Raw genomic sequence first — 12922 nt, forward strand, 5'->3', positions numbered from 1 at the left:
AATTATGATCATCTGTCTGGAACACATTAATACATGGAGAGTTTGTAGGCATGAATGCAGTGTGGATGGGCACACTGTATGTATGTTTGAGGACAGGTGTGAAAACAATAGTCTTTTTTTTTTTTAAGCTTTATTATATCTCCAATTGCCTGATTTGGCACTGATGATTATTATTTAGAGTTCTTCATTATTTTTTATGGGCTTTCTCTACAAAATACTGATGACATTCTAATGGACAAAATCCTTAAACAGCTTATCTCTTTAGGATGCAAGACACACTGACCTCATGTTTCCTTGACCACCTCAATTCTAGCAATAGATGTTTTGTAAGAGCCTATTAAGTCACAGCCACCGATGCTTATATACATACAATAGCTCATTCATTCTCCCCACAACCTTTTGTGGTATGGATTTTTCGTCCCTGAGTCACACAGCAAAGTAGTAGCAAAGTGGGAGTGAGATGAAGACCCTGTGACTGCTCACACTCTCTTCTTCCAGCTTCAAATCAATTACCCAGAGCTGCAGCACTTCGTTGGCATTTGAAGGTATTCCCCTGACTGTGAGCCCTCCTTCTGACCACTGTATTTCTTACCTTTGCATGTCTTCCACTGAGTTCTTTGGCCCATTATCTCTTCTTCGTCATAGTGCATCAGCATCTTTAGCACAAAATCCTTCCTAGCTCGACCAGTTCAGCCTTTTGTTCAGCTGCACACTTGATTCCTACAAATCTGTTTCCAATTCTTCAACTGTACTCACCTTGGCACTTACCCACCCTGAGTAAATCCTACACCTGGAGGTCACTGGCCAGCAATGGATAAAGGCAAGAAAACAAGTGGATTGTTTTCACATAAAGCAATGCTAATCAACCCCAGTTTAGTTCTCATCATTCCTTTCCATTCCATTCCATTCCTGTGGTAAGCCTTTACTACATCTCAATTTGATCCCCAGTCACATTCCTCAAACTCTATTCCAAAACTTTTGCCCTCAAACTCCTAGCCACAGTCCCTCATATCTTTATCTTAACAATAGGTTCACGTTCCATTTTACCAAAGTGATTGAAGCCCTTTAACACAAAATGCACAGCTTTCTCCTCTTCATCTCAATCATTTTTTTTTTCTCTTTCTTCCACCTTAGGGGGAGAAAAATGATTCATCTCAGAATCTCAACCATCATGTATTGCCTTTCAACAAACTAAATGACACAAGAAGAAAATAATCAGTCAAATGCAGAATATGAGACATTCTACAATATAAATGGCTCCACATTTTTAAATGGCATGGGAGAAAAGGATTATGGGGGAAAGACTGTTAGAAATTGAAAGAGGCTTAAAAGAAATAATTACCAATGCAATGGATAGACCTTACAGTGATGCCGATGCAAACAAGGTGTATATAAAAGGACACTGGGAGACAACTGACGACAATTAAATAGGGGCTGGGTATTAGATGACAGTGAGAAATTGATGTTAATTTTTAGGTCTGATAATAGCGTTATGGGTGTGAAAACAAAGGTCCTTATTAGTTTAGAGACACATACAAAATTATTATGAGTGAAATGATACATGTTACCTGGAATGTGTTTCAAAAGACTTTGGCGACTCTTTTTTTCCAGTGTGGGGAATAGATGAAACAAATTTTTGAAAATGTTGACAATTGTCAAAGCTGGGTGATGGGTACCTGGGGAATTATAGATTGACTCTACTCTTGTGTATGTTTGAGAATATATATATTGAAAATTTTGAAAAAAAAACAAAGTGTAGGGGAGCAAAATTTGCCACCCCAAAATGTGTCTCTTTGGCATGAGTATTATTTTAGGCTGATTATTTTCAAGAAACAAACTACACAGAAAGTCTTTCTTTTCACACCCCCTTTAGCTGCCTAAAGAATTTAGATAAAGGGCCTGTTCCCTAAATACAGCTATCACCAGAGGTATCTGCAAAGAATATGGGCTCCGTGGGGTGGAGGAAACTCAGCAGGGCCTAAAGAGTAGAGTCCACTCTGTGTCCCATTGTCTGTGCGTGGCCCAGAAAACATTTTTTTACCAAACATTTGCTTTTCCATCTCCATGTGAATTGCCTTCCTCCCCTTTAAAGTCCCAAACCACTACCCACAATGTCCTCTTTTGTCTTTAGCTGAAGAGGGTATTTAAGGTGAGGGCTTCAGCCATTTTGGCGAATTACTCAGTTCTCCTGGGTCTCTCCCATGTACCCACGTTATTAAACTTTTGTTTAACTTTCTCCTGTTAACCTGTCTCATGTCAATTTAATTCTTAGAATAGTCAGAAGAACCTAGAAAGGTAGAGGAAAATTTATTCCTCTCAGACAAAAGCAACTAAAAATCTTTTTAAAATCATTATTTAAAACTCATTCTTTTTTTCTAACATCTTAAATCTCCCTCTATTTGGTTGTTCACCCACCCTCCGCCTTCAAACAAGCTGGCCTCTTCTGTCCTAATCTTCTCTGAATAGTACTGTTTCCGGAAGCTATAACTATCTCCCTATCTTTCTTGACACCCTGAAATTTTAAGAAAGGAGTCCAGATCACTTCTGCCTTTCCCAAAATTGCATTCACTCCTTATCCCCCCCATTTCCTCTCACCCCTGGCAATCTGATTTCTGCTCTCATCACCACTTTGCCAGTTCTAAAAATCTAAGGTGCTACAGGACTAACCTTTACACAAACAGAAGTCTGTCTCTCTGTCTCTTTCTGCAGCCACCGTCTCTTCTCTTCTAGACCATTCAAATGCTTTATTTACGTTTGTTAACTCACATAATCATAATCATCCTAACAATCCTATGAGGTAGGTACTATTATTATCCCCATTTTAGAAAAGGGAAAAATTGAGGCTGAGGAAGGTTGAATAACTTGTCCATGGTCACACAGCTAGTAACTGGTGGGGCTGACAGCCTGGGCATTCTGACCTTTTGCCCATGCCCTTGACTGTTATGCCAAATGCCTTTTATTGGAGATTAGCATAGGACTCCTTCTTCTCCACAAGCCTGTGTGTGTGATGTACAATGCCACAAGGAGATAAGTGCATTCAGGACTGTAAAAAATTAATAAACAGAAACCTCAATTAAGTAGAGTCTGGAGACCAGAAGGGTGAGCTTTCATGCCCTGTGATGACAGCAGAACCCAACAGGAAGAAGAAAGGCTCCTCTTCTTTCCTGGCAAGGACTCAGCCAATGAAAAACCATGGACTCTGTTTTCTAAAACCCTCCCAACTTCCTTTGCCTCCCTATAAAAGTGTTCTCCGTCCCTTGCCGTGCAGGGACTTGCACATATCTCGCCATGGTTGCAGACTCCAAACTGTAATTCTGCTGATCCCAAATAAACTCACATTTGCTAGAGAAATATCTGGCAGTCTATTTATTTCAGGTCAACATTTTGGTGGCCCTTACAGGAACCAGAGAAGATCCCCGAAGGCTCCAGGGCTGGTGAGCAAACAAATGCTTTACCTACAAATTGAGCTCCTTGAGCTCACTGCTTTTCTCGCCAGCCTTGGAGTTTGAAGGTACCTCTTTCTCCTGAATCCAAGATCACACTCTCTTTGCATTTGAAGCTCTCCAGGTTTTATTCAGGATCTGCTTAAAGGCTTTGTCCTTCTGAGTAAGGCCTTGTTCTGTATGTGAATACTCATTTGACACTTTGGTCTGATTTTGAGATTAGACTGTTTTAATCAAAGCTGGGTGAAAATGTCTTCAGCCCATTTTTTCAGAAACAGAGGTTGCATCTCTGAAGCTGCCAGTTTTTCAGCCTTCAGCCTATTCCTCTGGAAGGGATATTCTTGGGAAACTGGGTAAAAAAGACTTCGGTATGGCTCCTCCAGGATCAAGCTGTCTCCTTAGAACTGGCTGGGATTAGCCTACAAGCAGTTTGAATTGAGTTGCTTGAGCTGTTTGAGTTGTTTGAAAATTGTTCTTTTACTCCAGAGAAAAACCTCTGAGAAATGGGACCCTGGTTATCTAAATCTTCACACACACACACATACAGTTGCTCTGGACAATTTTATGTTTAAAAACCACAGTCCTTCCTCAGGCACATTTCTAACTAAATGAACAGACCTGACCAAAGGCAATTTAGAATACCAATGGCCATTACAGGGAACTTTTGAAATCCCAAACTTAATTTCCTTAAAACTGAATTAGACTACAATAGCTCAAAAATTTCCAAAATTGAGTGGAATGCTTATTACTTCAATTGGTATTTTGAGGTCTCCCTCCCAACATTATCAGGGGTATAAAATTGTGTCCCTGCCAAATAAGATTTTAAGATTAACTGAGGCAAACAAACAATTGAGAAAGATAAAATGGCTCCCAGAGCCTCAGGCTCTTCTTCTTTGGCTACTTTGTCTCAGGCTCTATCTCTTTGCGCCATCTTATCTCTCTCCTTTGGCTCCTGTGGACCAAACTCCACCTCCAGTGGCCTCTTCCTCTTTCCCTTCTGTGTTGCCTATACCTCCTCTATACCCTCAATTCCCCCACACAAACTTCCCCTTTTCACTGAAACTCTCCCCACTCTCTTTTCCTCTGAACTTGTCAAAACCTGTCCCTGTAAAATGAAGCCTTATGAGGATCCAGAAGCTAAACCTTTAATTTCTTATATTCCTTGGACTAAAGCTGAACTGCCAGCCATAGTCAAGGATTTTCCCCTAAGTAACTGAAGATTCTCACAGATTTGCTGAGGAATTCAACATTATCACACATTATTATTCACACTTATCAACCTGGTTTCTCTGACATATACCAGCTAGTTTATATGCTTCTCAGTGAAGGCCAGGCCAGCACTGGGTGAAAACCACTACCTGGGAGAATCCTGAAAGATCTCTAGAATTACAGCTGAGAGACCAGCCCGCTAACTTATTGTGTGATCATGCTCAGGCAATTGCTAGGCAACTTCATGGAGCAATTCCCAGGGCTTTTTCAAAGTCTGTTGACTGGAACGAAATTCAGCCTTGCACACAAAATTCTAATGAACCTGTTCATGACTATTACAATTGACTTCAGATTATTTTTAAAGAAAATCTTGGTCTTCCTTCAGATGTTGATTCTGCCAGGTAGTTTTCAACTCTATATTTATTAATGGACTGAACTGGGATCTTTCCTTTCTAGTAAAAAGGACCAGGATGGAATTGGAAACTGTCCATTCCAGATTTAGTTAATCTGGCAAACCAGCTCTCTCACAATCTAGATAAGTCACCTAAAAGTAAGACTGCAAAGATTCTTAATCTTCACCTCCAGAAAATAAAGGCTCCTAAATGAAACCAAAATCCTCCTAGTTTCTGCTATTTTTGCAAAGATCCAGGACATTGGAAAAGAGATTGTTACAAATTTCAATACTTCTAGATGCCTTCAGTCCTCTAACCTGCCTTCCTCTAACCTGCCTTCCAACTGCTCCCAGTTCTCAATGACAGGGCTCCAAGGAACTACAGGAGGTTTTCCCAATCCTCCCTCTTAACCAGCTTGGAGAAACATTTCTCCAGATTGCGGATGAATCTCTTCCAGTCCTAAATGACACTGGAGCCACTCTCAGTGCTCAACCTCACTGCTGTAAAACAGCCCCTGCCTCAGAGTACTAAAACAGTTCAAATAATGGGGATTTCTAATGAACCTCAAGAGGTTCCTATCTCTGAACCTGCTCCCTTTTGATTAGGCCCTTTGAGAGATACACACCATTTTCTCCTTAGTCCCTCAGCTCCTACTCATTTATTAAGCCAAGACTTCCTAGAGAAGTATGATGCCAGAATTTCTTTCTTCCAAAAAAAGGAAATAATTGTAGAATTTGACAGTAGTCATAAAAGTACCCAAGAAGGTGAATTAAATGACCAGTGACCCTCTGACATCTTTTATTTGTTCCATCTCTGATGGTACTAGAGCTGATTCTGGAAACACTGATCATTTGTCCTCATTGAATCAGCTACCACCTTTCTTATGGGTAAAATCACCAACTTATGCTGGCAAAATTCACAGCACACCTCTCATCAAGATTCAAATAGATCCCTCAAAACCTCTTCCCAGAGTTAACCAATACCCTATAAGTAAAGAAGCCCTTCAAGGCATAAAACCCATAACAGAGATTACAAGGCTCAAGGCCTCATTATCTCTCGTACTAGCCCCTGTAAGACTCCAATTTTACCCATAAGAAAATCTAAGGGCCAAAGCTGGAGCTTTGTCCAGGACCTCCCAGCAATAAATGACATTGTAATCCCTCAACACCCTGCTTTTCATAACCTTCATACCTTACCAACATCCATTCCTACCAGAAGTAAATTATTTACTGTAACTGATTTATGCAGTGCATTCTTTAGTATTCCAGCTAATGAAGCTAGCCAATACCTTTTTTGCCTTCACTCAGGAAGAAAAACAATTCACCTGGACAATAATGCCTCAGGGTTTTACTCAGAGTCCTTCTTATTTCTCACAAATCCTGACGGCCGATCTGGATAACATAAAGTCCCCTAGAGGTTCTATTTTGTTGCAATACGTGGATGATTTACTTCTTTGCTCTCCTTCTCAGCCTCCTCACAGGAAAGTAGCATCCACTTGCTAAAGCTTTCAGTCTTAAAGGAATGTAAGGGTGCCAAAGAAAACTTGCAGTTTGTCCAAACCCAGGTTCAATACTTAGGGCATCTGATATCAGAACAAGGGCTACACCTACATCCAGATAGACTTCACGGTGTCCTAAGTTCCCCCAAACCCAAAACTAAGCACCAATTGCAAGGTTTTCTCAGACTAGTTGGTTATTACCAAAACTGTATTCTAAATTTATCTCTTATGGCCAAACCTCTATATGTTTTACTAAACAATAACAATCCTGACCCAATTTTATAGGAAGAACCAGAAGACATAGCCTTCAAGGCCTGAAAGGAGAGTTTGATAAATCCACCTGCCCTTCAGCATCTCAATTAGCAGATTCCCTTTTTGCTTTTTGTATATGAAAAGGAAGGGAATGTCCTTGAGGTACTCAGCCAAAAACAAGGGCACCCCATCTACTTATGGGGTATTAGAACCAGCAACTGGCCCAGTGGCACTGGGATACCCCCTTTGCCTCACAGCCATTATGGCCACTGCCTTTTTGGTTAATACCACTGAGAAAATCATTGTGGGGACCCCTATAGCCATTTTTATACCTCATGAAGTTGAGGTTCTCCTGAATTCTCCTGACACTCAACATTTCTTAGCCAGATGCCTCACCTCCTATAAAGTCCTTTTGTTAACTGCTCCTCACATAACTCTTTTACACTGTAGTAACCTTAAACCTGCTGCTCCTCTCCCCTCCATCACGGACAAAGTCCTTCACAACTGCTTAACACTGATGACTGATGGACTACCTCCTAACTCCTCCTGATGATCTGCAAGAAGCTCCCTTGGGTAATGTTGACTTCTCAAGGTTCACTGATGGGTCTTATTTAAAAGGTAGCAGTGGCAAATATTGTGCTGAGTATGCTATTGCAACTCTGTTTGATGTTGTTGAAGCAGCATCTTTACCTATGGTTACTTCAGCCTAACAGGCTGAATTATACACCCTTACATGGTCTTGTACTTTAGCCAAGGACAAAACTGACAATATCTATACTAATAGTATATATGCTTTTGAAGTAATTCATGATTTTGGAATATTGTAAAAGCAATTTGGATTCCTTAATTCCAGTGGAAAAAATATGTTAAATGGCCCCTATATTCAGAAATTATTGGACGCAATACTTTTGCCTGCTGCTTTACCTGTTATTAAGAGTCTGTGGCATTCTGAACTTGACTCTCTGGAAACTAAAGGAAACCAACTTGCTGATATTTCCTCAAGGAATGATGGCCTTAAAGGGACCAACAGCAGCCAAACATCTGTCATGGTCCAAAGGGATTTTTTCCCAAGTAATAACTTAGAAAAACTGGCTAGGGAAGCCCAACAATTGGCCTCAGAAAAGGAAAAACAAGATTGAAAATTCAACAATTTTTGGTTCAATAAAAATAGTTTGGTTTGGACCAAATAACAACCCAGTCCTACAGAAGACTAAAATTCCCACTCATCACCACTGTACATGCATTAAACCATTGGCCTACTGACAAAATTATAACATTCATAAATCAGTACTGGTGCAGAAACATTAACAAGGCCATAAAAAGTGCCTACCTCACTTGTCCCACTTGTCCAAACTACAATCCAAGAAAGCCTGTTTGTTCTCCTCTCAGACATTTTAAACTACCTAATGGACCATTTGAGGTCTGACAAATGGATTTCATACAGTTTCCTCTATCTCATGGATATAAATATGTTTTAGTCATGGTCTGCATGTTTTCACAGTGAGCTGAAGCCTTCCCTTGAAGACAGGCTGCTGCCTGTTTTGTGGCTAAAATCCTTTTGGAAAAGATTATGCCTACCTGGGGAACTCCTCATTTACTGGACAAGTACTTCAAAAAGTCTGTGCTGTTTGGCTGGTTTTACAAACACTTTCACTGTGCTTATCACCCTCATCCTCTGATTTAATTGAACACATAACAGCATTATTAACACTCAACTGGAAAAATTTGTAGAGGTCCTCCAAATACCTTGGCCAAAGCATTGTGATTGGTCCTTCCAAATCTCAGATCCACCCCTTGTGAAACTCATAAACTCTCACCCTTTTAGATAGTCACAGGATGCTCAATGCACTTGGCTCCTGCTTCTTTTGACCGACTACTGATAAAAAGGAGTATTGCCCATATTGTTTTTATTAAAATAAAAATTGCCTTTATTAAAAGTAACCATGTTTTGGTAAAGCAATATTTTTACAGTGCATTCTCATGAAACAAAGACCTTAAACATCACACCTTGCAACGTAGAGATTTTGTCTATTGGAAAAGACATCTCCAAAAGAACTCTCGTTAATCTCACCAGAAAGCCCCCTATCAGGTACTTCTAACCAAGCTTTATGCCACCAAACTCCAAGGAATATACTCTTGGATGCATATAACACACCTAAAGAAAGCACCAAACACTGACTGGACCCTCACATCATCTGATGACCTAAAAGTAAAGATTTCTCAGAACTGAAGCAAACAGCATCTGATGAGACAGCTTTCCCAAGATAACTGAACCAGGCCTGTTGGAAGTTTGTTGCCAACCCTTGATGATGACATAACACTTCAGATGATCGCCAATGTCTATCATCTTAATAACATATGGACTTTAGATAAAAAGTGCCTGAGAGTTCTTCCTCCTATTCCTGTGTTACTCACGTGTGATCTCAATAGGTTTGTAACCTGTACTCTACCTCTGACATGAAACACTACACCTAGGAAAGGTCCTTCTCAACACTGAGGGACAAATAGCTGCTGAAAATAGAAAATCTGACTCTTGATCAGTGATGGCTTTTAGAGAAAGATCTTGATCACAAGGGGGAAATGTAAAAAATAAATAAACTGAAACCTCAATTAAAGAGAGTCTGGGAATCAGAAAAGGGAACTCTAACACCCTGTGATGACAGCAGAGCCCAATAGGAAGAAAAAAGGCTTCTTTCCTGGCAAGAACTCAGCCAATGAAAGGCCATGGACTCTTTGGCTACTACAGTCCTCCCAACTTCCTTTTCCCCTTTATAAAAGTTTCTTTTTCCCTTGCTATGTGGAAACTTGTACGTGGACCACCATGGTGGAAAACCCCAAACTGCAATTCTCTGTTAATTCCAAATAAACCCATCTGTGCTGTAGAAATTATCTTTATTTCAGGTCAACAGCACTTGGAGGTTCTTTCACAGTGTTCTGAAAAATCACACCTAGGATTTTAACCTGAAATCGGACACCTCATACATCAATCTATCTGCTCTACTGAGTTTTGACTTCTTGAACGCATCAGTTATGACCTACTTGTCTTTGTTTCTCAATTCAAAGGAGATGTTCAACCACACAAAGATTCTGTCCATTGAATGAATAACTGTTTCACCTGAGCATATTTACTTGGCTCCAATTGGGAAACTGGGTATGGAATATGCTTGCTCTGGTTGTCTTATCTATCAAATCTTAAAAGGTCCAAATTTAATAAACTTCAACAATGTCATACCAAGATCCACCTGATTCAAATCTGTCCAAATATCAATTACAGTACCTTTTAATAATATGAAAAAAATTGTCTAATTTATTACATCCAGAAATTAACACAGAACTGCTACTTGCATTGTCAAGTTCATCTCATGCTGATTGATTCTGTTGCTCATGACAAAGGTTTCAAAAGTACTGAGTTGAGGGCTTCCCTGGAGGCGCAGTGGTTGAGAGTCTGCCTGCCGATGCAGGGGACACGGGTTCGAGCCCTGGTCTGGAAAGATCCCACATGCCGCGGAGCAACTAGGCCCGTGAGCCACAACTACTGAGCCTGCGCGTCTGGAGCCTGTGCTCCGCAACAAGAGAGGCCGCGATAGTGAGAGGCCCGCGCACCGTGATGAAGAGTGGCCCCCACTTGCCACAACTAGAGAAAACCCTCACCAAAAAAAAAAAAAAAAAAAAAAAGGAAAAAAAAAGTACTGAGTTGACCAAAAAGTTTGTTCGGGTTTTTCCGTAACATCTTGTGGAAAAACCCGAACAAACTTTTTGGCCAACCCAACATTACAAATCTGATTCATGATCAGAATCACAAGATTTACAGTGATTATTATTTTAACTTCCCTTCATTCATTATTAATGCCAGTTCATCTCAGGAATATCTGATTCTGTTTAGCCTAGTTGTTTTCAGTTGTTTGGATATTGCATATTCTAAATTGTTGGAACTTGCATACCATGCCTTGAAGGTTTCTTTCTTCCCAGGCAATCTGCAGGGAAAGCATGGTATCAACACACCTAGAGGAAGGGTTGTGTCTTATGCCTCTTTCTCTTTCAGTATGTACTACAGATCCTGTCATACACTAAGGACTCAGTATACATTTGTCAAATTGAATTGACTTACATTCTATCTTGAATGACTGATATTTGAATAATTGTCAGTATTACTTGGTCTTATTTGGAGGGAGAAGGGCTTATTTTAGGGAGCACAATCTTGTAGGGGCAGAAGATTTTTTTCCCACTTTCCCTTCTAGTTTCTTTTGCTGGCCTAATAATTAAATTAACATAAAAGAGATTAACAGAAGAAAAACACTTTAATTATGTGCGTACAGGATCCCCATAAAGACATGAGACTCAAAGGCATTCAGGCAATTGAGGCTTATATGCCATCCTGAGTGAAGGAGAAGGGGGTAAGGGTCTGGGGCTTCAAAGGGGAAGAAGACAATACACAGGAAGATGAGAAGAGCAAATATTTGGTAAACAAATGTTTGCCTTGCCATGCAGATAAGTCTTCTTGATATAAAAAGTTATCACTGGTAATAGCTCTCCTCTTGGTACAGGTCCCCTATCTAAGAAACAAAAAAATTTTTAGGCAGTTAAGGGGAAGGTAAAAAGTTCTTCCTGAGTCTGCTGGGCCTTTATTGCCTTCAACTCAAAATAATCCACATGCCAAAGTGGCATATTTTGGGGTGGCATATTCTGCTCCCCCTCAATCTCTGAGTTATGACTTCCTGGTTTTTCTATTACATTTCTTCACATATATAAATTACATTAATAGAATCTTAGCAAACCATAAGAACATTTTAGATTTTATCATCTAGTGCCACCAGTCTTGCTTTTGACAAAATTAGATATTAACTTTTGATCACACATATTTGCAGAATATTAAGCTTTAATAAAGTTGAAGATAATATTATTAAGTTTTATTAATCATTTGCAAACTGGTGTCCTAGGTATTCTAAAGAGATTGTTACTACTTCTTTCTTTGTTTATTAACTTTAAACCATAGAGTTTCTTTACTCACATCTGTTCTCTTTTTCATTTTAACATTCTGCCAGGTATTAAGTATCTTTTGTAAAGACTGGAAAAGGAGGGTGTTTTCTTGTGTAGAATGATGGTGCATGCTTGAAAAATATGTTATAGGTACAAAAACATGGCACAAGTAATAAAAAATACTATATGAAAGTTCTCAACCAAGCCATAAGGATAGAAAGACAATTAATGCCAAGTGAAGTAAGAAAAAGAGCCAATGCACAGCTTATTGCCTGTGTTACACAAGAAAAACAAAACAAAAAATCCTGTTTCCAGCACTTTGTGAACCTGCTAAAGACTAAATGGAATCGGATATATAGGCATTTCTCTGATAGTTAAAAGAGGTTAGTATCCAAGTACTTCGTAAAGACGTTAATTAAATCCAGTTTCAGTCTGTGCTAAGGCACTGTTGTGTTCAAGTTGTAAATAAATTAGAACTGTTCTAAATAGATTAAGTACACTGCACTCCAAAGAAAAACAGGAGTTTCAGCATGTACATAAATGCATTGTGAATTACCTCTTTTAGGAAAAAGAAAAAGGAAAAATAGAAAAACAAAAGTGAGATATTATTAACATCACTGAAATTCACAGACCACAGTGCTGCTGTTGGTGGGCCTCTCATACATAAATACATATTAAGCCCCTACTATTTGTGCATCATACAAACATACAGTGCCCAAAGGCCTTCATAATCCAGTTGATTAAAAAACACATAAACACAGAAAAAAGCATTGTCATGATTGTCTACATAGAAGATCACAAGGGATATACCCCAAAAAAGCTCTAGAACTAATACATGGGGTTAGCAAGGTCACAGGATACAAGATCAACACACAAAAATCAATTACATTTCTATTCACTTATAACGACCACGCAGAAAACAAAATTTAAAAACACAATGTCATTTAAAATCTCTTCAAAGAAGATGAAATGCTTAGGTATAAACCTAACAAAACAAATACAGGATCTATATGGAGAAAATTACAAAATGCTGATGAAAGAAATCAAAGAAGGCCTACATAAAAGGAGAGAAATATTGTTCATGGATTGGAAGACTCAACATAGTAATGATGTCAACCCTCCCTAAATTGATCTATAGATTTAATGCAATT

The sequence above is a fragment of the Eubalaena glacialis genome, chromosome 7 (assembly GCF_028564815.1).
Source record: "Eubalaena glacialis isolate mEubGla1 chromosome 7, mEubGla1.1.hap2.+ XY, whole genome shotgun sequence".
Taxonomy (NCBI): Eukaryota; Metazoa; Chordata; class Mammalia; order Artiodactyla; family Balaenidae; genus Eubalaena; species Eubalaena glacialis.